Source organism: Schistocerca nitens, chromosome 3, assembly GCF_023898315.1.
Source record: "Schistocerca nitens isolate TAMUIC-IGC-003100 chromosome 3, iqSchNite1.1, whole genome shotgun sequence".
Taxonomy (NCBI): Eukaryota; Metazoa; Arthropoda; class Insecta; order Orthoptera; family Acrididae; genus Schistocerca; species Schistocerca nitens.
Genome location: NC_064616.1, coordinates 272860164 through 272883529, shown reverse-complemented (window position 1 = coordinate 272883529; position 23366 = coordinate 272860164). Strand labels below are relative to the sequence as shown.

Here is a 23366-nt window from a genome sequence, read left to right as displayed (position 1 = left end):
AATTTGTTACTATCAAATACAAATTTAAGTGTTAGGACATATTTACTGAAGCCATTTGTCTGTAGTGTAATCTTCTACTGAAGGGAAACGTAAACTATCATCAGTTGAAACAAGGAGAGAATAGAAGGTGAAGTTTAGATGGTGACTCACGCCCGTTACTCACAGCTTTACTTCTGCCAGTACTGAAGAGAATTGGAAAGAAAAGAAATTTGTTGCATAACGTAATTAAAAGAAGGAATAGCTTGATAGGACATGTTCTGAGATGTCAAGGGAACACCAGTTTAATACTGGAGCAATTGTTATAGTTCATTTACAGTACATAAGACCAACAACCACATGAAGATCCAGAATGAGATTTTCACTCTGTAGCGGAGTGTGCGCTGATATGAAACTTCCTGGCAGATTAAAACTGTGTGCCCGACCGAGACTCGAACTCGGGACCTTTGCATTTCGCGGGCAAGTGCTCTACCAACTGAGCTACCGAAGCACGACTCACGCCCGTTACTCACAGCTTTACTTCTGCCAGTACCTCGTCTCCCACCTTCCAAACTTTACAGAAGCTCTCCTGCGAACCTTGCAGAACTAGCACTCCTGAAAGAAAGGATATTGCGGAAAGTTTGGAAGGTAGGAGACGAGGTACTGGCAGAAGTAAAGCTGTGAGTACCGGCCGTGAGTCGTGCTTCGGTAGCTCAGTTGGTAGAGCACTTGCCCGCGAAAGGCAAAGGTCCCGAGTTCGAGTCTCGGTCGGGCACACAGTTTTAATCTGCCAGGAAGTTTCACATGAAGATCGTCAAACTTTTGGCGATGTCACAGAGGCAAAACAGATAAGCGAAATCTTGTAGTCTAAATGACTGCATCATTTGTGTCAAATGAAATTCCCACTGGCACCCCTCTCAGCTTGCCGGCCCCAAGCTGCCACATGTGTCGCTTGGACCTGGAACAGGCCCTCTGTGCATCCCCACGAACCAGGAATAACACGAAAGAAGAATGCAATCTAGAATCCTAATGTTTAAATGCTATATGTCGCCATCGACATAGAATATTATCAGTGTCTGACATTAATAGGTAAAACTAACTACAGGGTGACAATCATTGAACTATGTGAAAAATTAGTTACAAAATCCGGCGTGTACACACTTTATTCAACGTGTAAAAGTTACTACAGATATTCAGATTTAGGTTATAACATGTTCGATACTCCTACCATCATTGGCGGTGATGTGGCGCAGACGAATAGCAAAAGTCTGCGTGACCCGCTGAAGTGTCGGAACATCGATGCTGTCGATGACCTCCTGGATGGCTGTTTTCAGCTCAGAAATGGTTTTGGAGTCATTGCTGTACACCTTGTCTTTAATATATCCCCACAAAAAGGACTCGCATGGTAGTCAATCGAGGCCCATGCCAGTGGCCTCTGGATATCCAGAGCCAGAATGCGGTTCCCAAAGTGCTCCTCCAGGATATCAAACACTCTCCTGCTTCGATGGGGTCGAGCTCCGTCTTGATGATGATGATGATGACGTTTGGCTTCTGGGGCGCTCAACTGCGCGGTCATCAGCGCCCGTACAAACTCCCAATTTTTTCACAGTTCAATTTTGTACACTGTCCAATCTATTCACTGTCACGAATAATGAGGATAGTAATGAAATGATAAGGAAAGCACAAACACCGAGTCCCTGGGCAGAGAAAATCCCCAACGCGGCCGGGAATCGAAGCCGGGACCCCGTGATCCAGAAGCAGCAATGCTAGCCACTAGCCCACGAGCTGCAGACAGCTCCGTCTTTCATGAACCACATATTGTTGAAATCAGGATCGCTTTGGATAAGTCACCGAGCCATCAAGAAATATCGCACCGATTGCACATCACACAATAATCCGTTGAGGGTGAAAGACTTAACGATCGCGAAATGAGGATTCTCAGTCCTCCAAATGTGCCACTTTTGCTCGTTGACGAATCCATCCAAATGAAAGTGTTCAATAATTGTCACCCTGTAACAGCAGTGTTTGAGCTAGAACGTTCAGGGTTCACATCCCCGTCCGCTCACGTGGATTGAGATTTTCCGTGACTTTCCTGAATCGATCAAGGGAAATGCTAGTATGGTTTATTCAGGATGCATGCAGCCCATCGCACCCTTGCGCTACATGCAGCCCATCGCACCCTTGCGCTACACGAGCTTGTACTCCATCTCCGACGAGTTTGTCGTCGGGACGCCAGACCTTAACCATCCTTCCTTTCCATTTGGTCTGCTTTGCAGTAACTGCAGTTGACAGTATATGATTTGAGCTCGCATGGCTTCAGTACTTGACTCGTTAACAAAATATAAAATGATATAAAAGTACATTTCTGGCTATTCTGGCTATTCCGTAGCCTATCCTTTCCGAAGACCGTTAACGGTCCTTCGCAAAAATGTCGTCTGAACTTATGTCCAGCTTATCCAGTTTTAGTGCCTATAACGAACTGAGACTCAGTGCTTTCTAACCGGCCGCGATGGCCGAGCGGTTCTAGGCGCTTCAGTCCGGAACCGCGTGACTGCTACGGTCGCACGTTCGAATCCTGCCTCGGGCATGCATGTGTGTAATGAAGTTAGGTTTAAGTAGTTCTAAGTTCTAGGGGACTGATGACCTCAGATGTAAAGTCGCATAGTGCTCAGAGACATTTGAACCATGTTTGAACTATAGCAGTTGATCGGCGCTAGCCACGCACACTCGTCGGTTGTCAGCACTGGAAGACAAACAATAAAACATTCCCCCTCTCAGTTCTATTAATCCCGCAGCGATCGCGCTACATACCACGCTTCCGCCGTCGTAAGAGGGCAAACTTCAGTTAGCTCAAGGCCGAAATCACTAACGGCAATTAAAATTAAGCACATTTCAAAATATTACTGTCTCTGCGAGTAGTTATGTTTGTTGCTGAGCAGGAAGAATACACTATTAAGAAGCTCTTAACATTATTTGACGTTTTTGGACTCTACTGTTACTCAATAGAAACATATTGTTGTAAAACACAGCTGAGAGCTGCGGACCGCAGGAAAGCTCGATTTAGGTCGCGTGCGATCCGAGGGTCGCAGTTTGACGACCACTGATCTAAATAGTATGTTTCACGTAGCATCAACAGACCAGAATTTTCATTTTTTACTTTCGGTGTTGTGTAATTTGCTTGTGGATAAAACTGACTAATCGTCATTATCTCCTCCTGCAACATCCTCCTCACAGTTCATGGTCTGCAATTAAAGAGATAACTGTATGCAACAGGTCATGCAATCGTTGACGAAATCACCAGATCCTACACGGAGCTATCCACCCGGCTGTCCCACTTCGACTCATTGGTAAACGGATTCAGAGGAGCGTCGCCACCGTTCCGGCTGTTTGACCGGAAGATAGGGCCTGGGCGAACTACACGTCCAGACTGGAACAACACCTCCTGGCCCATGGAATCACAGGTGACACCTAGGACCGCGCGTTCTTCCTGGCCGGTGCAGGCCTAGACGTTGCCATTTGCTACAGCAACTCAGTCTTGAAGTGGAGCCCCGTGCCCTCTTGTACGATTGCTTGAAGTCTTATTTACTAGAACATTTTGATTTGCAAGTGCACGTTACAGTGCCCTTTCATAAGTTGTTTAGTTGCCACAAGCTTGCTGGAAAACCTTACACGGAGTGGATAGCCGAATTGTAGGGTTTATCCCATGACTGTCGGTTCTTGTGTACTAACATTCAATGTAAACAGCCTTACCCAACTTTCCTTACCAGAGACATGATTCTTGTTCATTTACCAAATGACGAGCTTCGTATCTACCTCCTCAAACTCAAGGACGCCACGTCAGAGACTTACTTATAGCCTACGACCGGCGTGATTGATTTTGAGGCTCATGTCATTAGAACAGCTACACACCGCTTCTTCAAAGCTCGGATTGTTCCTTTTGCAAGCTGCGTTTAGAACTCCAGCGCCCTCAGGAGGAAGGCATTCTCAGTGCAGTTACCAGCAGTCAGTGGGCAACCCATATCGTTACTGCGGAGAAACCGAATGGGTCACTTCGGATATGTGGTCATTTCAAGGCCACAATCAACGTAATTCAGTCACTGACGCCTACTCAATTCCAAAAGTGAATGACATTATGGCAAGACTTGCAGGAGGCAAGGTTTTCGCCAAACTGATTTGTGGGATTCTTTCCTTCAGCTCCCTCTGGACGAGCCATCATGGAAAATTTTACTCACTGATGTCCGCCTGCTTAGCTGGGTGGTAAAGTGCTTGCCTCCCATACATGTGGGCCCAGGTTCGATTCCCGACGGGGTTGGAGATTTTTTTCCGCACGTGGACTGGGTGTTGTGTTGTCCTCATCCTTATTTCATCCTCATCAGCGGCGTGCAAGTCACCCAATGTGGCGTCTAATGAAATATGACTTGCACTTGGTGGTCGAACTTCCCCCACTGGGGCCTCCCGGCCAACTATGCCATACGCTCGCTCATTTCCATTTTTTTTTTAGTCGTTGACATTCCTGTTGGCATTGTCAGAGCCCCAGCAATTTTTCAACGGTACTTGGAACAGCTGAAGCGGGATGTGCCTGGCACGGTGACCTATCTGGACCGCACTGGTAAAAAAACCCATGAGTTGGCGACCAATACCACAATTTGTTCAAGCTGTCCAGCAACTTCCAGTCCCAAGGGATATTAAGCAACTGTAGTATCTGCTTGGCCATTTTAATTACTACCCGAAGTTCGTCACAGATGCCGTGGCAAAGTGGAACATCACCATTAGTTGTTACGCAAAAATGTGAGGTAGAATTCGATTTCCGTCTACGATAAAGTCTTCGGAGATCTCAAGCAAGCCCCGCTACGTCTGACATGCGTTATGGCCTACAGTCCATCAAAAACTTCTGATTATGGCTTGGGCATGACATTATCTCACGAAATAGATGATATCTAAGGTCCTATAGTTTTCATATCTGAAACTCTGACAGGTGCAATGCAACTACTGCCAAATAGAAAAGGAGGCATTGGGCACTGTGTTCACACTCAATAAATTCCACGGTTATTAGTAGGGCCGAAGTTTCACAAGGCGTACTTCAATATTCTTACCAAATTAGTACATCGCCTCTAGAGATGGGCATTGATTTTGTCTAGCTACTCATATGAGATCAGATGGACACTGAAGCGAAAGCAACTGCGGACACCCTTCCCTTGTATGCAAAACAATCGCGCGTCATTCTTCACAGGGCCCAGTTATCCGGGAACTACTCTACCTAAGTAGCCGACAGATCGGAAACAGTTGGCTCATCCAGAATACGATGCATTCTGGCACAAATGCCAAGACTTCTCCACCATCAACGGATTCGTTTTGTTGCGTGGAGAAAATGATCGCACCTGTGTCGTGATCCCATCCACCTTGCAGCAACGGATCCTGTCTCTCCTATATCAGGACCAATTGGGAGTTGTGCTCACGAAGAGGGTGTCCCTTCAGAATGTGTATTGGTGAGGGATCGATGCAGATGCTACCAACATCTTGGTGGCATGTGAAACTTGCCACAACAAACAGGCTGCAGCTGCTCACAGATACTTATCGTGACCAGATCTTTCAGCGCCCAGATCGTGATCCCATTTAGACTTTGTAGGCATTTTCCTTGGCTATGCTTGGCTTACTGTAAATAATGTGAGAACCAGATTCCGCAATGTTTCTCGGATGTCTTCATCGTCCTGAAGACAGACTATCTTGGCTCTGGCACAGATCATCTTCTCTCTAGAAGCACTTCCAGAAACCTCTTTTCAAAACAAAAACTTTTCTTTGTATGTAACCACACTGTCAATGTGTAAAATTCTCTGACATCTTGGCAACCGTTGCAAATGACCCACCTCAGGGAGACCATTTGGAACTTTGGCTCAAACCTTACACAATTTTGTACATTGACAATGTGGTCACATACCCAGACAATTTTTATTGACCGTAACAATGGCTGCGGAAGCCTACACTTTCAATTACCTTCTTCTGTTCTTCCAATGGCATTGACCTATAGCAAACTGCACCTTTTTATAGCGCATCCAGTGGATTATCAGAATACTTTTGTCGTACGTTACAGTCATAATTAGCAAAATTACAACCTATCATGATTTAGATGAAGTCATCATTCTGTTTTTGTCATCTTATTGTTCTGCCCCTCAGGACAGTGTCAGCTCGACCGAAAAACTCAATCAGCTCTACATCTTCCACCCTACGAGATCTTCCACCGTCTCGACACCCCGTTATTCCGTCAAAGACGACGTCTAGGCGTCTGTATTCTCCAAAAAACGCCGCCGATTGGCCCCAGCAGTAGTAACCCATTTATTGGAACAGGACATGGTGGAATTATCACTACACAACGGCTCAATTTGCCGCAAGCATATCAACCAGGTGCGCCCACGGAAAGCAGCGGAGCTTGCTAGAACCGGATTGTAACGGTCTTTTGTTCAAGAGTCAGACGTCCTACTGCCGGAACCTTGGTTAACTAAGCTCCACTTCTGCAGCCACTGAGTCCACACCCACCAGCCTCTGACAGGGGCAGCCTGTCCCTAGTTCACACACCAAGTCCAATGGACATCGATCTCAGCCCATCCTGGTCACATGTTCCAGAGGCGACTAACGAAGAAGCAACAGGTTCCCCAATAACTAGATGTACTACACCCGTCGTTCTTCGAGGGTGTGTGGGGACGGGGGGGAGGGGACAGGGAGGAATACTGTGTACGGCCCACGAACCGGCGATCCTTCTCACAGCAATGGTATGCCAGCTGGCCTAACTTCAAAGGGGTTATTTCAGCAGGTAACAGAGCTCAATAATGCACACCGCTTAGGCCAGCAGGCGGCAGCGTGAGCACCGCTAGAGGTAAGTGGCCCTGTCGACCTGTTTGCCTCTGCAGGCCATGTGATCGTATATAGTTCCTCTGGTATCTCTACGCGTCGTGGGTATTTAGGGTGGCGCAAGGCCACTCCGAAGCGTCTTCCGTCGAGCTCTTGGCCAGGTGCCATCTGCACCCGGAGTTCCACAATCAGCGCCGCGATTTGAACCTTCGATACGCACACCGCTATGCTGCAAAAGCGACTACCGACCGACGGAGCCCCCAGCGCCCGCCGTCACCGTCACTGCCACTTGGCATCTGCGTTGGATACGTCTAGGAACTTGGTAACGGCCGACGACCTTCATTATGTTATTTTGTCCTACTTCCGAGTGACATCTGACTTTGACTGTTTCATCATTACGGCCTTCAGCCCAAGTTATAAATTCAATGCTAGTGACGAACTACCTCAAAATTGTAGTGGTTAACTTTGTTCCAAGCACTCCGTCTTCAGGCCACGAGTGGCCTACCGGGACCATCCGACCGCCGTGTCATCACCAGTGGTGGATGCGGATAGGAGGGGCGTGGGGTTATCACACCGCTCTCCCGGTCGTTATGATGGTATTCTTGACCGAAGCCGCTACTATTCGGTCAAGTAGCTCCTCAATTGGCATCACGAGGCTGAGTGCACCCCGAAAAATGGCAACGGCGCATGGCGGCCTGGATGGTCACCCATCCAAGTGCCGACCACGCCCGACAGCGCTTAACTTCGGTGATCTCACGGGAACCGGTGTATCCACTGCGGCAAAGCCGTTGCCTAACTTTGTTCCAACAGAGGAGCATTTTAGTTTATGCACTTCCCAATAAAACTGTTATACATTGTTTATCTAGGATCCATACTCATTGCTCCTCAACCAGCGCAAGACAGTGCTGTTTCTAAATGGTTCAAATGGCTCTGAGCACTATGGGACTTAACTGCTGAGGTCATCAGTCCCCTAGAACTTAGAACTACTTAAACCTAACTAACCTAAGGATATCACACACATCCATGCCCCAGGCAGGATTCGAACCTGCGACCGTAGCGGTCACGCGGTTCCAGACTGTAGCGCCTAGAACCGCTCGGCCACTCTGGCCGGCGATGCTGTTTCTGGCTGCAGTGCAGATCATCATTGCCCAAACGGACACCAGCAGGTTCCTCACACATCGAGATGTTTACACTGCAGTTTAGGCACTAATGATCTACCGGAATGTAGTAGAAGACGACATAGGAATATATATGGTTTTTGACAGTTACATTTGTCATATTCATTGCATTTTTTAAATAAGTATCTTTACATTTTATTTAAATTGAATTTAGAGGAGTACGGTCGTCATTATATGGACACCTGTGTTTACTGACTTCTAGACATTTTGGACTGATTACGGTGTGTTTTCGTGGAAAGACAGTCGGTGGATCCTGCATTCTACTACACAGTGCCAGTGCTTTCGTGGGATGTGATTATTAAACTCTTAAATGTCAATATCAAGCATATGACCGAAGTGGACATGCTGCAGTAGTTCGAGTGAGATATTCGTAGGGTGAGTTTTCTAATGTGTTTATAGGCGCGCCAAGGCAAATAACCTGTGTTTGCTATTGGAGATCTATTGTTTATTTGTTCACTTTCTGGAGAATTTTGTTTAATTCGCACTTCAAGATTAATGGTTCAAATGGCTCTGAGCACTATGGGACTTAACTTCTGAGGTCATCAGTCCCCTAGAACTTAGAACTACTTAAACCTAACTAACCTAAGGACACCACACACATCCATGCACGAGGCAGGATTCGAACCTGCGACCGCCGTCTTCATGGCGTTGTAATTGTACTGGGTAGCAGTGTATAAAAGCCCAGCGTAGTAGATCCAACAGTATAAAATGACGCCAAACTCTCTGCGATGCGGATCGTGGCTACAATGGGGTCGCGTAAGAGTGTATCAGAAAGGCAATAACATTCTCCTCGCTCTCTTGCAGGCGTAACATAAATAAACTCCGTCCACAGGCTCTGGCAGGCGCGACAGCACCCGCCGACTGGCCGTGTCATCCTCCGCCGATGGCGTCATTACATGAGGCACGGAGGGGGGTGGAGTTATCCCACCGTTCTCCCTGCCGTTGTCAGTTTCCCCTCTGGAGCCTCTACTTCTCAAAGAAGTAGCTCCTCAGTCGGCTTCACAAGACTTAGTGCGCTCCGCTTCATGGCCGAGTGGTTCTTGGCGCTACAGTCTGGAACCGCGCGACCGCTACGGTTGCAGGTTCGAATCCTGCCTCGAGAATGGATGTGTGTGATGTCCTTAGGTTAGTTAGGTTTAAGTAGTTCTAAGTTCTAGGGGACTGATGACCTCAGAAGTTAAGTACCATAACGCTCAGAGCCATTTGAGCCACTCCACTTCATTCGTCCCACCAATTAAATTAAAAAAAAAAAAAAAACGTGGCTGTACCGGGAATCGAATCCAGGTGCCCCACGTAGCAGTCAGCCACGTTCACCACTCGGCTAAGCGTAAGGAGTATTGATGCATTAATCAAGAAAACGTAAAGTAGATACGTTCAGATTGTGAGATGGCAAGAACTTACATGAAGTCATTAAAGATCACCTAACTCACATTGAGCGAACAGTAGGGCTGAACAAAAAATGACTGACAAGGCACAATGCATCTTGTAGAGGGTATAGTATGGCCGTATTGGAATAATTAATGTCGAGTGATGGTTTTAAAGTAATTCACATGACATGAAAACTTTGTGGAAACGAGTCGATTTACTGGACGCTAGTTTACCCCTGGGAAACATTAGGAGTTGACTGTGGCCGGCTGGGGAATGGCGAAGGGAACCGACAATAGGCAGCTTAGGGCAGCTCAAGCTCTGAGGAAGCGGTAACGCGGCGCGGCCTACAGCCGCCTTAAGATGAGTGACAGTGAGTGGGTGGTTGACCCCGACTCTATGCTGGTGTACCGGGAAACAGACGGAGAACTTGTACGCCAGTTGATAAATGTCCGTCGTCCTGTTTTCTGTGAAACATGCGACAAAGCCGCGCAAAGCTACGGTGGAGCGGTCAACAGAGGTCAAAATATGCGTGTTTGTGACTATAGCAACTTCACGCTGAATTCACGGTCCGCAGAGCCTGAAGTAAATCAGGTGAAGAGCGACAGCATGAAATACGCCGGACTCCGATGGGAACGTAGGACCAAGGAATTTTAAGTACTCTCCTGGGAGTCAGAATTCCGGAAAACTTGGTGTTTGTGCAGACGCTAACCTTGATGGGTGGCCTGGGGGGAGCTAAATAGAAGAAGTTGAGAGGAAGGGAAATTTTGTGGGAATTTGTTCACTTCCCAGAGGAGGCATTGGTCGGCGCTGTGAAGCGACACATAATTAACGTGACTTACGCTGCAATTGGCGTAAGTGATTTTGCTGGAGGGGAAACCGAGGCGAAGAGCAGACTGTCAGAAGTCTCAGTAGAGATCTTCCATTCCCAGCTTGCCTAGAGTGCAGACGTGGCGTTCTTTACTCAGCTTGCCTGAGAAAGAGTGAGCATCTCTGCAGTTTAGGACTTAGCAAATGGAATGATTGAGCTTGGAGATAGAAAGTTTTGGTTCAGCTATGTACTGAGCAAGATAGCTAGGGGTGAATAGACGAGCGCAGCCTTGCAGCACCACGTGGTCGGCCGACGTCTACACAACGACGCCGCTCCGCCATGCTGTATTCTGTGATATTGCGCCCGCTCCGTTGGATCACGTCGGCAAAGTTTCCACAAGGGTTTCATGGGCCATGTACTGTAGAATTCTTCTTGCACTTCGCATTACGCCTGGGTCAGTCGATAGGAATTACTTTTGAGTTACCGAGCTTTACTCCACGCAAACGCAATTTATTACCACTGCCTGGTAGGAGAGTCATGTAATGTGATGATTGAAGGTCGTGAGTTAAAATAAATTTGTAATAATTGACTGCATCTGTTTTCAATCAATTAGTTGAAATCCCAAGTCACTTTCTTAATTAATTTTATGTTCAACATCTGCATCTGGTGTTCAAATAGCTGCATATAACATCAATGTGCACCCCTTTTTAATTAAAAGTGATCAATTCTGAATCAATTAATGTCAACACTGCCACCGCAGTTCAATCAGGAGTCACAGGGCCTTATTACTTTCTTTGCGTTATCCGATATTGCGGCAGTTTTGCACTCTCTGTTGATCTGTTAGTCAATTAGCTGGGGTGAACACACGCCAAAACCAGATAAGTGATGGGTGGGGTGTTACAAGATAAATAGAGTCAAATTAATTTTAAGGGGAATGGAGCATTCCTTTCATGTCCCCACGCATTTCATTTGATTAAAATATAGCTCACCTCAAATTAAGTGCTCGCGCACCTGTATGGTTGCTGAAAACCTCGCCACAGGTTTAGGCACCAGGAGAGTTGAATGAGTTCCCTTTGAGAGGACGTAAACCGACCCCAGTCGTGTTTAAAACATCTGGGGTACCATCGGAAAATTGGAAATTTGTGGTAAGGTCTTATGGGAACAAACTGCTAAGGTCATCGGTCCCTAAGCTTACGCACTACTTAATCTAACTTTAACTAACTTACGCTAAGGACAACAGACACACCCACGCCTGAGGGAGGACTCGAACCTCCGACGGGGGCAGCCGCGCGGGCCGTGACAAGACCCCCCTAGACCACGCGGCTACCCCACGCGGCACCATCGGAAAAGGGTGTAGTTGACTTAAGGGGATGTTTTGGTCGAGACTGATGAAAAAAATGGATTTTTTTATATAATCTGCATAGATTATGCCTGCACGAAGATTTTTTATTGTGAATGTATTTTAAATGTTACATCGTGTCGAATGTAGCCTTGCGCCACCAGAAATGTGGGCAGCTGTAAACGCTCAATCAATTAGTTAGAGAAAATAATTCAAGTAGTATACAAATTTCTGTCTAATTTACGTAACAGAAGAACCAGGCCCATACGCAAAATAACAACGAGAGCTTGAACGCATTTGGAAAGTGGTAACGAAACATCTTCGTTTTGGAGCAAAAACTATTGAAACAGTTGCAAATATGGCTGCAGGTATATTCAACGAAGGTTATCCATCTGTTCCGAAGACCATTAACGTGTTTGGAATCGTCATAGGGACGAACAGCAAAAACTTCGCAGAGTCCTCTGACAGAAACGCGTAGCCGCTGTGGAACGAGGAATGTCTCAATTTGTTAAAAGAGCCCGGATTGAAAAAATACAGCATCAGATTCAGAACCAGGGCATATCTGAGGAACAGGAAGGATGCCTCTATACGATATTGCAGTACCTGTGTTATTCCTAAATACGGCGCAATGTTTCTTTGGACCCGCATGTCCAAAGAAGCAGGCACCGCGGCGACTACAGCCATTATGAAATACACGAAATGTATTAGCGATTGCGAATGTGGACAACCATCATCTGTATAATGGAATGAGACAACGCAGTGTGTGCCGGACCGGAATTCGAACCCGCATTTCCCGCTTACAGCGAGCGCTCGCCTTAGCATTTGGCTATCCGAATAGGACTCACGGCAAGACTCAAATTTCCATAAGTCGTCAACCATCTGCCTGCAACCTGTACTCGTACATTCATTATGTATACTCACGTACGGGCAAGACATTTTACACGAAAGTCGCTTGCCCGATGTCAAATGGTAAGGCGACCGTTCGCGATATGCAGGAAATCCGGGTTCGACTCCTGGTCCAGGAAAAATTTTCGTTCTCGTCATTCTATTATATAGCTGACGACTGTCCATATTCGCAATTGCGAATGCATTTCGCGGATGCCTATCTGGTCAAGGGATCGCAGATTAACCCTAAGTTTCGAAACAACATTTTTTGTTACTCCAAAATTTAAATGCGTTTTTCTCGAAACAACATTTTTCAGCTCTCGAAGCGCTCTATATGCTCGATACATTTACTGATTCATTTGAATTTTTTTAATGAAAGGTAATTTAATTTAGGGGATTTTAGTAGAGCTTTTTTAATTGGAAACATAAATATTAGTTTTAAACATTAGAAACTTACAAAAACATGCAAGGAAATCTCCATGTTTTCCAAACTACTTCCAATTTTTTGTTTTCGAGATTTTTTCAAAACCCCATCGTAAAGACTCTCCAAATTTATTCTAACTTAAGAATAATCTAGTTGTATGGGTTTGAGAAATAGCCACGAGTGTGTACAACGCTTCGCACAAACCAGGATATGCAGCGAAGTGCATACTTCGACAAGGGCTGTAGCAGCCATTTTTAATTTTTTATGAAGTAAAAAAAATTATTTTCACACAAAAATATGTATATAATAAAGTGGAAAGATCCACATTTTAATAAAAATAATCCTTGTATGAAAAAAAATTCTAAACATCACACATTTTTCGTGCCTCTCGCGCAGATCCTCCCCTTAAACTCCGCTCTCGCCAGTCTGCATGAGTGCAGACAGATGTCTCCCCAATTGTCCTCGCATCTTTCGTGTTCTGTGTCAACACGATAAACAATGATGCACACCAGTAGATGGAAGTCTGTTTTAATTGCTGTGTAGCGTATAACATGTTTGAAAGACTAGTACCCAGGTCGGCCGCTGTGGCAGGTTCTAGGCGCTTCAGTCCGGAACCGCACTGCTGCTACGGTCGCAGGTTCGAATCCTGCCTCGCGCATGGATGTGTGTGCTGTCCTTAGGTTAGTTAGATTTAAGTAGTTCTAAGTGTAAGGGACTGATGACCTCAGATGTTAAGTCCCATAGTGCTTAGAGCCATCTGAACCATCTGAGATAATACCTATGGGAGTTTATAATTAAAGTGCAGCTACTCACAGAGGTCCAGCATGGGCCGTAATTATCATATGGCAGTAAAAATTTGATGGGTACTTTATTGCGTTAGCGCAGAACCAATTTACTCTGGAAAAAATTAGTTCCAGTTTTGGCCACCAGGTGAAACTCTGGCGCTGTGAATGCAAGAAAGACGAATGTAAATGTTTCCATACGTGTTGGATTAGGAACGGGACGTGGGCAGAAAAGGTAAAACACGTGATAAGGCATGATGTTGATTTTGTTATTAACTGTCGCTTCTAAAATTTGTTCGATATGGGCACCGAAGAAGTCGACGAGATGCTGCATTCGTAAAATAAGTGATCAGCAGTGGCTCGCAGCAGTTCCTGTGGGGGTATAGATGGAATGTGCCTTTGGTAAACGCTTTCTTGTAGATATCCCCGCAGCTAAAAGTCATGGATTCAGATTAGGTCATCTTGCAGGCCATGAATCTGAAAATTCTCCGAAGATAATACGTTCGTGAAAGGTTGCATTAAGCAGATATTTCATTGCGCGAGGGACATGAGTTGTTGGCCGGCCGGGGTGGCCGAGTGGTTCTAGGCGCTTCAGTCTGGAACCGCGCGACCGCTGCGGACGCAGGTTCGAATCCTGCCTCGGGCATGGATGTGTGTGATGTCCTTAGGTTAGTTAGGTTTAGGTAGTTCTAAGTTCTAGGGGACTGATGACCTCAGACGTTAAGTCCCATAGTGCTCAGAGCCATTTGAACCATTCTTGACACGAGTTGTTGCCCGGGTTCGAGTCCTGGTCGGGGCACACTTTTTCAACTGTCTCCGTTGAGTTATAGCAACGCCTGTATACAGCTAGGGGTATTCATTTCATTGTAATTTCATTCTAACGAGCTGCATGGTCACCGATGCTATCTGTTCTTTCGAAAGAACAGATACCATCTTCATATATTTCTTTAAACTATTTAATGACACCAGGCTTCTCCTCATACCTTCCAGTCGACGATACTCTCTCAATGCAGCACTGTAATTGCCGCCGTTCACACGAAAAAGGTTCACTAACAGTGCACGGTCTCGATTCTGTGTTAACGCATTGAAATATCTACAAGTCTCGCTGTCATACGATAATTACACTTCAACTGGGCCACCGAGATTAGTTTCACTTTAATAGTAATCACCCGGTATGAATGAGATTTATGAGAAGGTGAATAGCATTATGAAAGAACTGTATCGATAAGGAAGAGGGCAGGAATATGTGGCAGCGTTTGCTTTCTGTTTCCTTCTATCATTGTACATGATGAAGAGTTACCGAATTTGTGCCCTATTAAGCTGCATGGGACCAGCCTGTGTCAATAAGGCTCACTGCGTGGTGACGTTCATCTCAGGGGCTCAAATGGCTCTAAGCACTATGGGACTTAACATCTGAGGTCATCAGTCCCCTAGACGTAGAACTACTTAAACCTAACTAACCTAAGAACATCACACACATCCATGCCTGAGGCAGGATTCGAACCTGCGACCGTAGCAGCAGCGCGGTTCCGGACTGAAGCGCCTAGAACCGCTCGGTCACAGGGGCCGGCTCATCTCAGAGGTGGTCGGTACGAATCCTGGGATGAAAGAAGTTTTCATCGTTACTATTTGGAGGCGTACAATTCCTGACCTTCAAACTTGGCACCTCTGTCTTGGCTTGAATGCCACACAGCTCCACAACCTCTCATAGAGTGGCGGCATGTAAAATGTTACAGCTGGTTGGGGACGTTAAGCTCGGCGTCGCCCTAGGGGCTTTTCAAGGGAACGCTTTATGTGCTGATCTCACTAGACCAGTCTGCTTACCTTGATCTTACTGCACAGTTCTATGAGTTAGATTTCTTTGTCAAATAACAGCTTAAAAGTGCACTAAATAGAGTAGACGAGTACTTAAAAATAGAAATCAGAGCACTCGCCGCGAGTGGAGAGAAATAGTCTGAAGGTGGTTCGATGAACCCTCTGCAAGGCATTTAATTGTGAATTCCAGAGTAGTCATATAGATTTACATGTTCTTGATCCTATGTCACGTCTTTTTTTCGGTTATCAAAAAAATGTACCTTCTTAACTTGCTACAAAGAATCCCATATTGGCTTCACATAGCGAAACAGAGACAGTTAATGATATACGCTGTTTAATAAAACTGGCAGCTGTCTATAGTTCAGTTTTTTATTGAAACTGTACATATTTCAGAGTGTGAGATCTATCTTTAGGGCTCTCAAAAATGATTGGGACACGAGTTTGTTTGCGTGGCCATGCTCTGCAACAAGCACAGAAATATTTGTTTTGTAAACAAAAAACGCCTTCTCTTGCAGCACTGTTTTTATTCTCCCAGAAGCGTTTCGCCTTTTTTCACTTTAAGGCATCATCAGTGGGATCTATAACGATACAGAATGGGATTTTCACTCTGCAGCGGAGTGTGCGCTGATATGAAACTTCCTGGCAGCTTAAAACTGTGTGCCCGACCGAGACTCGAAGTCGGGACCTTTGCCTTTCGCGGGCAAGTGCTCTACCAACTGAGCTACTGAAGCACGACTCACGGCCGGCACTCACAGCTTTGCTTCTGCCAGTACCTCGTCTCCTACCTTCCAAACTTTACAGAAGCTCTCCTGCGAACCTTGCAGAACTAGCACTCCTGAAAGAAAGGATATTGCGGAGACATGGCTTAGCCACAGCCTGGGGGATGTTTCCAGAATTAGATTTTCACTCTGCAGCGGAGTGTGCGCTGATATGAAACTTCCTGGCAGATTAAAACTGTGTGCCCGACCGAGACTCGAACTCGGGACCTTTGCCTTTCGCGGGCAAGTGCTCTACCAACTGGGCTACCGAAGCACGACTCACGCCCGGCACTCACAGCTTTACTTCGGCCAGTACCTCGTCTCCTACCTTCCAAACTTTACAGAAGCTCTCCTGCGAACCTTGCAGAACTAGTACTCCTGAAAGAAAGGATATTGCGGAGACATGGCTTAGCCACAGCTGTGAGTGCCGGGCCTCAGTCGTGCTTCGGTAGCTCAGTTGGTAGAGCACTTGCCCGCGAAAGGTAAAGGTCCCGAGTTCGAGTCTCGATCGGGCACACAGTTTTAATCTGCCAGGAAGTTTCATATCAACGCACACTCCGCTGCAGAGTGAAAATCTCATTCTGGAAACATCCCCCAGGCTGTGGCTAAGCCTTGTCTCCGCAATATCCTTTCTTTCAGGAGTGCTAGTTCTGCAAGGTTCGCAGGAGAGCTTCTGTAAAGTTTGGAAGGTAGGAGACGAGGTACTGGCAGAAGTAAAGCTGTGAGTGCCGGGCCTGAGTCGTGCTTCGGTAGCTCAGTTTGTAGAGCACTTGCCCGCGAAAGGCAAAGGTCCCGAGTTCCAGTCTCGGTCGGGCTCACAGTTTTAATCTATAATGATACAGTTATGATATACTTTTCTTTTGATATTTATTATTCGTAGATTATAAAACAGTTCGCTTCTCGCTTTTTATGTAAATAAGTAGCTACAGTTCTTCGCGTTTTTAGTTGGCATCTGCGTTCTCTCTCTCTCTCTCTCTCTCTCTCTCTCTCTCGCACACACACACAAACACACACACACACACATACACAGATATAAACATAACAAAGATGAAGAGTAGGCCTTAGTTTTCAACATACACTTCGAAACATATACGTAAACAAACCAAACAAGATGGAATACACAGTGAACTGCGGGTATTTACATCTTTAAGTTACAGTTTTGGATGAAATGTCTACGTTAATGACAGAATACTGATAGTGCATCACTACAACAAGAGCAAACAAAATGAAAAGTGGGAAGAAAAATATTTGAAAAATAAAAAGCAGGCTTATGTTTCGTACGTAGTGCGGTAGTGCGACGTCCAGCATGTGACCAGACGAGAGGAAACGCTTTGCCAACTAAAAACGAGAAGAACTGTACGTAAAAAGTGAGAAGTGTAGTGTTTTATAATCTAGGAATAATGCACATCAAAACAAAAGTATATAATAACTGTATCATTATAGATCCCACTGATAATGCCTTAAAGTCAAAAAAGGCGAAACACGTCTGGGAGAATAAAAACAGTGCTGCAAGAGAAGGCGTTTTTTATTTACAAATCAAATATGATTGAGACACTCTGTCAAAGCCTGATAAAGCAGCGTGCTTCACTGTTTAAACATATGTTACATATATCCTTTAATTATCCCCTAATTGCGTGAAAATATCATTAATATCATTATACAGCACTTACGAACATTCGGACAAAGAGTCAGTGTACATACTCCATAAGTGTACAATTTTCAGTTGCTTTTTGCAGTCTGCTGTCACATTAAAACGAGAAAAACGGTACTTTTATCTGACATTCAACAATGATAGCTGAAATTTTATGCCGCCGCGGTGGCCTAGAGGTTCTAGGCGCTCAGTCCGGAACCTCGCGACTGCTACGGTCGCAGGTTCGAATCCTGCCTCGGGCATGTATGTGTGTGATGTCCTTAGGTTAGGTTAGGTTTAAGTAGTTCTAAGTTCTAGGGGACTGATGACCACAGATGTTAAGTTCCATAGTACTCAGAGCCATTTGAACCATTTTGAAATTTTATAGACATAACATGTAACGAACGTTCATTTAAAATGAAATAAGTCTGTCATCGTGGCTTAATGTGATCTGTAAATTTGGAGAGAATATGATGTCACCATTGTAAGGTATGGATAGGTTGATCAGTTTTGCAAGACATAACACAGAAATAAAACATAATGATGACGTTACATACTGTTCGAGTAATAGAGCGTATTTTAAATAACCTCTTAAAACGACAGTCCAGCTGACAGGATGATTATATGTCGTCACCGGTAAGCGCGTTGCGAATTCACTCGCTACACTACCAGGAACAGAAGAGTGCTTACATTCATCAGAGCGCTCTCTCTAATTGGCTGCACATTATCCTGTCTGCCGTAGCAACTTGACAACGTAGGCAGGAGAAACTTATCGCACCAAATTTCGGTGAAAGCTCCCGTCCATCATAATTTAGCGTTCCTTTCATCGAATCTCACACGCGAGTCTTGTAGTGTATGTATCTCACAATAGCCTATGCTTGAGGTAACTACGAGGTTTGGAACTTTAATGGTGGCAACTATTTATTTACAGCTCGTACAAAATAGATACGTGTTTGAAAGTTTTACTGACCTTCAAAGCAGTCACCAGCATTGTGTATAACCCGTTGCCAGCGATGTGGAAGTCGTAGGATACTCTTAGCAGTGCCAGTTGTGTTGATAGTTCGAGCGGCGCAGTCTATTGGTTCATATGGCACTGAGCACTATGGGACTTAACTTCTAAGGCCATCAGTCCCCTAGAACTTAGAACTACCTAAACCTAACTAACCTAAGGACATCACACACATTCATGCCCGAGGCAGGATTCGAACCTGCGGCCGTAGCCGTCGCGCGGTTCGAGACTGTAGCGCCTAGAACCGCTCGGCCTCCCCGGCCGGCCGAAGTCTATTTCCTGACGAATTTGTAGCAGTTCTGAAGCGAATGCCGTGAAATGTTACCTTCAGTTTAGAAATCGAGTTGAACTCACGAGGGCTTAAGTCAGGGGAGTGCATTAGGTGGTATAGCACTTAGCAGCCCCATCAGTCAAACAAATTATGCACTGTACGTATTTGAGCATTGTCCTGCAAAATGATGGGCAGGTCCTGCAGAAAGTTTCATCACTTCTGTCTCTATGCTGTTCATTTTTCGAACACAACCTACAACCAGTTTTGAGACAGAAGCGATGACACTTTCTGCAGAACCTGACCATCATTTTGCAGGACAATGCTCAAGCACGTACAGTGCAAGCTGTTACTGATTTGTTTGACTGATGGGGCTGCTAAGTGCTATACCACCTACTGCACACCCCTGACTTAAGCTCTCGTAAGTTCAACTAGATTTCTAAACTGAAGGAAACACTTCACGGCATTCGCTTCAGAACTGCTACAAATTCGTCGGGCAATAGAACGCGCCGCTTGAACCGTCAACACAAGTGGCACTGCTAAGAGTACCCTACGACTTCCACAACGCTGGCAACGGGTTATACTCAATGCTGGTGACTACTTTGAAGGTCAGTGAAACTTTGAAACAAGTATCTATTTCGCACGAGCTGTAAATAAATAGTTGCCACTATTAAAGTTCCAACCCTCGTATCTTATTGGATCGCTTTGTGACGAACAGTTTGGATGCGCTGCTCGCCAGTCCACGCTGCACGTAGGCTGGAGAGTGAATGTCTACCAACTTGCAAACTTTAGCGCATTATATGTCACACAAAGGCTGACTGGACACTGGTGACAGGCGATCAGCACGGAGTGATGGATGGAAGGAACTCAGAAAATGGCTTGAGACTGTACCTTACCAAACACGGTTTCGGTAAATACACGACGGCATAAATCTATGACCTCAACTGCTTCTACTGCTTTTTACTTAATAACAACAAAATGCAAAATCTTAGGATCAGTACACAGGTTTGTGGAGTGGGAAAAGCAGTTTAAATAACGTTAGATGCGTTGTAGTGGAGTTTTCGGAAGTGCAACAGAAAAATGTAGACCAAACAGAATTAAAATCAGAACATATGTTTCATTTTAAGGAATAAACCAAGGCCGACGAAAAATCACCTCGATTCGGAGAGTTCCGGAACCTGTACAGAAAATTGAAATAGAGATCAACATAAACATCATTTCCACTCATTTTATTGCTCATGAAAACCACACATTGCATGTTGTACCACCATACAGCGAGACCTTCAGAGGTGATGGTCCAGACTGCTGTAAACACCAGTACCTCTAATACCCAGTAGCACGTCCTCTTGCATTGACGAATGCCTGTATTCGTCATGGCATACAATCCACAAGTTCATCAAGGCACTGTTGGTCCAGATTGTCCCATTCCTCAACGGCGATTCGCCTAGATCCCTCAGAGTGGTTGGTGGATCACGTCGTCCACAAACAACCCTTTTCAATCCATCCCAGGCATGTCCTATAGGGTTCATGCCTGGAGAACATGCTGGCCATTCTAGACGAGTGATGTCGTTATCCTGAAGGAAGCCATTCACAAGATGTGCACGATGGTGGCGCGAATTGTCGTCCATGAAGAATGCCTCGCCAATATACTGCTGACATGGCTGCACTATCGGTTGGAGGATGGCATTCACGTATCGTACAGCTGTTACGGCGCCTTCCACGACTACGAGCGGCATACGTCGGCCCCACATAATGCCTCCCCAAAACAGCAGGGAACTTCCACCTTGCTGCACTTGTTGGACAGTGTGTCTAGGGCGTTTAGTCTGACCGGGTTGGCTCCAAACACGTCTCCGACGATTGTCTGGCTGAAGGCATATGCGACACTCATCGGTAAAGAGAACGTGATGCCAATCCTAAGCGGTCCATTCGGCATGTTGTGGGCCCATATGTACCGCTTTGCGTTGTGTCGTGGTTGCAAAGATGGACCTCGCCATGGACGTCGGGAGTGAAGTTGCGCACCATGAAGCCCATTGCGCACAGTTTGCGTCGTAACACGACGTCCTGTTGCTACACGAAAAGCATTATCCAATATGGTGGCGTTGCTGTCAGGGTTCATCCGAGCCATAATCCGTAGGTAGCGGTCATCCACTGGAGTAGTAGCCCTTGGGCGGCCTGAGCGAGGCATGTCATCGACAGTTCCTGTCTCTCTGTATCTCCTCCATGTCCGAACAACATCGCTTTGGTTCACTTCTAGACGCCTGGACACTTATCTTGTTGAGAGCCGTTCCTGACATAAAGTAACACTGCGGGCGCGATCAAATCGCGGTATTGACCATCTAGGCATGGTTGAACTACAGACAACACGAGCCGTGTACCTCCTTGTTGGTGGAATGACTTGAACTGATCAGCTGTCGGACTCCCTCTGTCTAATAGGGGCTGCTCATGCATGGTTGTTTGCATCTTTCGGCGGGTTTAGTGACATCTCTGAACAGTCAAAGGGACTATGTCTGTGATAAAATATCCACAGTCAACGTCTATCTTCAGGAGTTCTGGGAACCGGGGTGATGCAAAACACTTTTTGATGTGTGTATTTGGCTACTGTATGCAAAATATGTTGCGAGTAGAGTTAGTAGTAAGGAAGTAACACATTAACACGTCTTGCCTGATGCGGCAGTTTAACGGCGTGTACAGCGAAAGTGTAGTAAGCGATAACGTTTTTCATTTTTTTCATTTTGTGTGTGCCGGCCGCGGTGGCCGTGCGTTTCTAGGCGCTCCAGTCCGGAACCGCGCTGCTGCTACGGTCGCAGGTTCGAATCCTGCCTCGGGCATGGGTGCGTGTGATGTCCTTAGGTTAGTTAGGTTTAAGTAGTTCTAAGTTTTAGGGGACTGATGACCACAGCAGTTGAGTCCCATAGTGCTCAGAGCCATTTGAACCATTTGAACCATTTTGTGTGGGGTGTCAGCGAGAAAAATTTTCATAAAAGTCTGAAATTATAAATTATGTGAAGTTTTGCCAGGCACTAAGTTCTCTCATTCTCATATAGTGGATGCATAAATGTAAATGTCGTGTGACAAGGGCATCCCGTCGGGTAGACCTTTCGCCGGGTGCAAGTCTTTCGATCTGACGCCACTTCGGCGACTTGCGCGTCGATGGGGATGAAATGATGATGATAACACAACACCCAGTCCCTGGGCGGCGAAAATTCCCCGACCCAGCCGGGAATCGAACCCGGGCCCAAAGGATTTACAATCCGTCACGCTCACCATTCAGCTACCGGGGCCGGACAGTGGATGCATAAATCTGGGTATTTTCGCGTGGTGGCATCTCATTGTTTAAGACGTCATATCTCTTGAACTAAGTGTCAATGTTTCATCGCAATCGGATGAATGGATTAGAAACACATAGGGGACAAACATTTATATAGGTACAGATATCTTATAAGTTATGACGGTTCTAAACCATTTTAGAATTTCAGGTGGTCATAGACTAGTAAGGTGGAGAATAAAAGTAAATACAAAACTAAAAAAAGACAAACACATCAGAAATGATTTGAGAATTTATTTAGTACTAAATTAAACGATAAGTTTAACTAAGTACTTATGTATTAAAATTACGAGCAACTTAAATTGGAACGATCACATAGATAATTTTGTGGCGAAAGCTAAGCAAAGACTGTGATTTATTTGGCAGAACACTCAGAAAATGCAACAGGTCTACAAAAGATGCTGCCTACGCTACGCTTGTCAGTTTGCTTCTGGAGTATTGCTACGCGGTGTTGTACGAGCGTTGTGCAGAAAGCAAGTTCCGATCAGTCGCGAAATGGAAACCACTGGGAAAAATCCGGTAAAGCTTTGTGCAGATGTGTTGAGCAGTGTCTCTAGTATGCCCATTGATCGTGTCGCGTCGCTCTTTTCAGTTTTGAGTGAACAAAATAAAAAAATGGTGCAAATGGTTCTGAGCACTATGGGACTTAACTTCCGAGGTCATCAGTCCCCTAGAACTTTGAACTACTTAAACCTAACTAACCTAAGGACATCACACACATCCATGCCCGAGGCAGGATTCGAACCTACTACCGTAGCGGGCGCGTGGTTCCAGACTGTAGCGCCTAGAACCGCTCGGCCACCACGGCCGGCTTTTGAGTGAACAGTGAGCACGTAAAGATGCGTAGGGAATAGCGTCTCTCGCCAAGTATGAGGGCCTGGTTAGAGATTTCATGCAGCCCACATAACACAACTGCCGAGCAGTTCCTTTTTAATGCCTATTCTCGGACGCACACTAT

General features: G+C 45.7%; 1 pseudogene; it reads right to left on the bottom strand.

The window, feature by feature from the left end:
* Positions 1 to 7494: 7494 nt before the first annotated feature.
* LOC126250102 (5S ribosomal RNA) lies at positions 7495 to 7612 on the bottom strand (annotated as a pseudogene).
* Positions 7613 to 23366: the final 15754 nt, after the last annotated feature.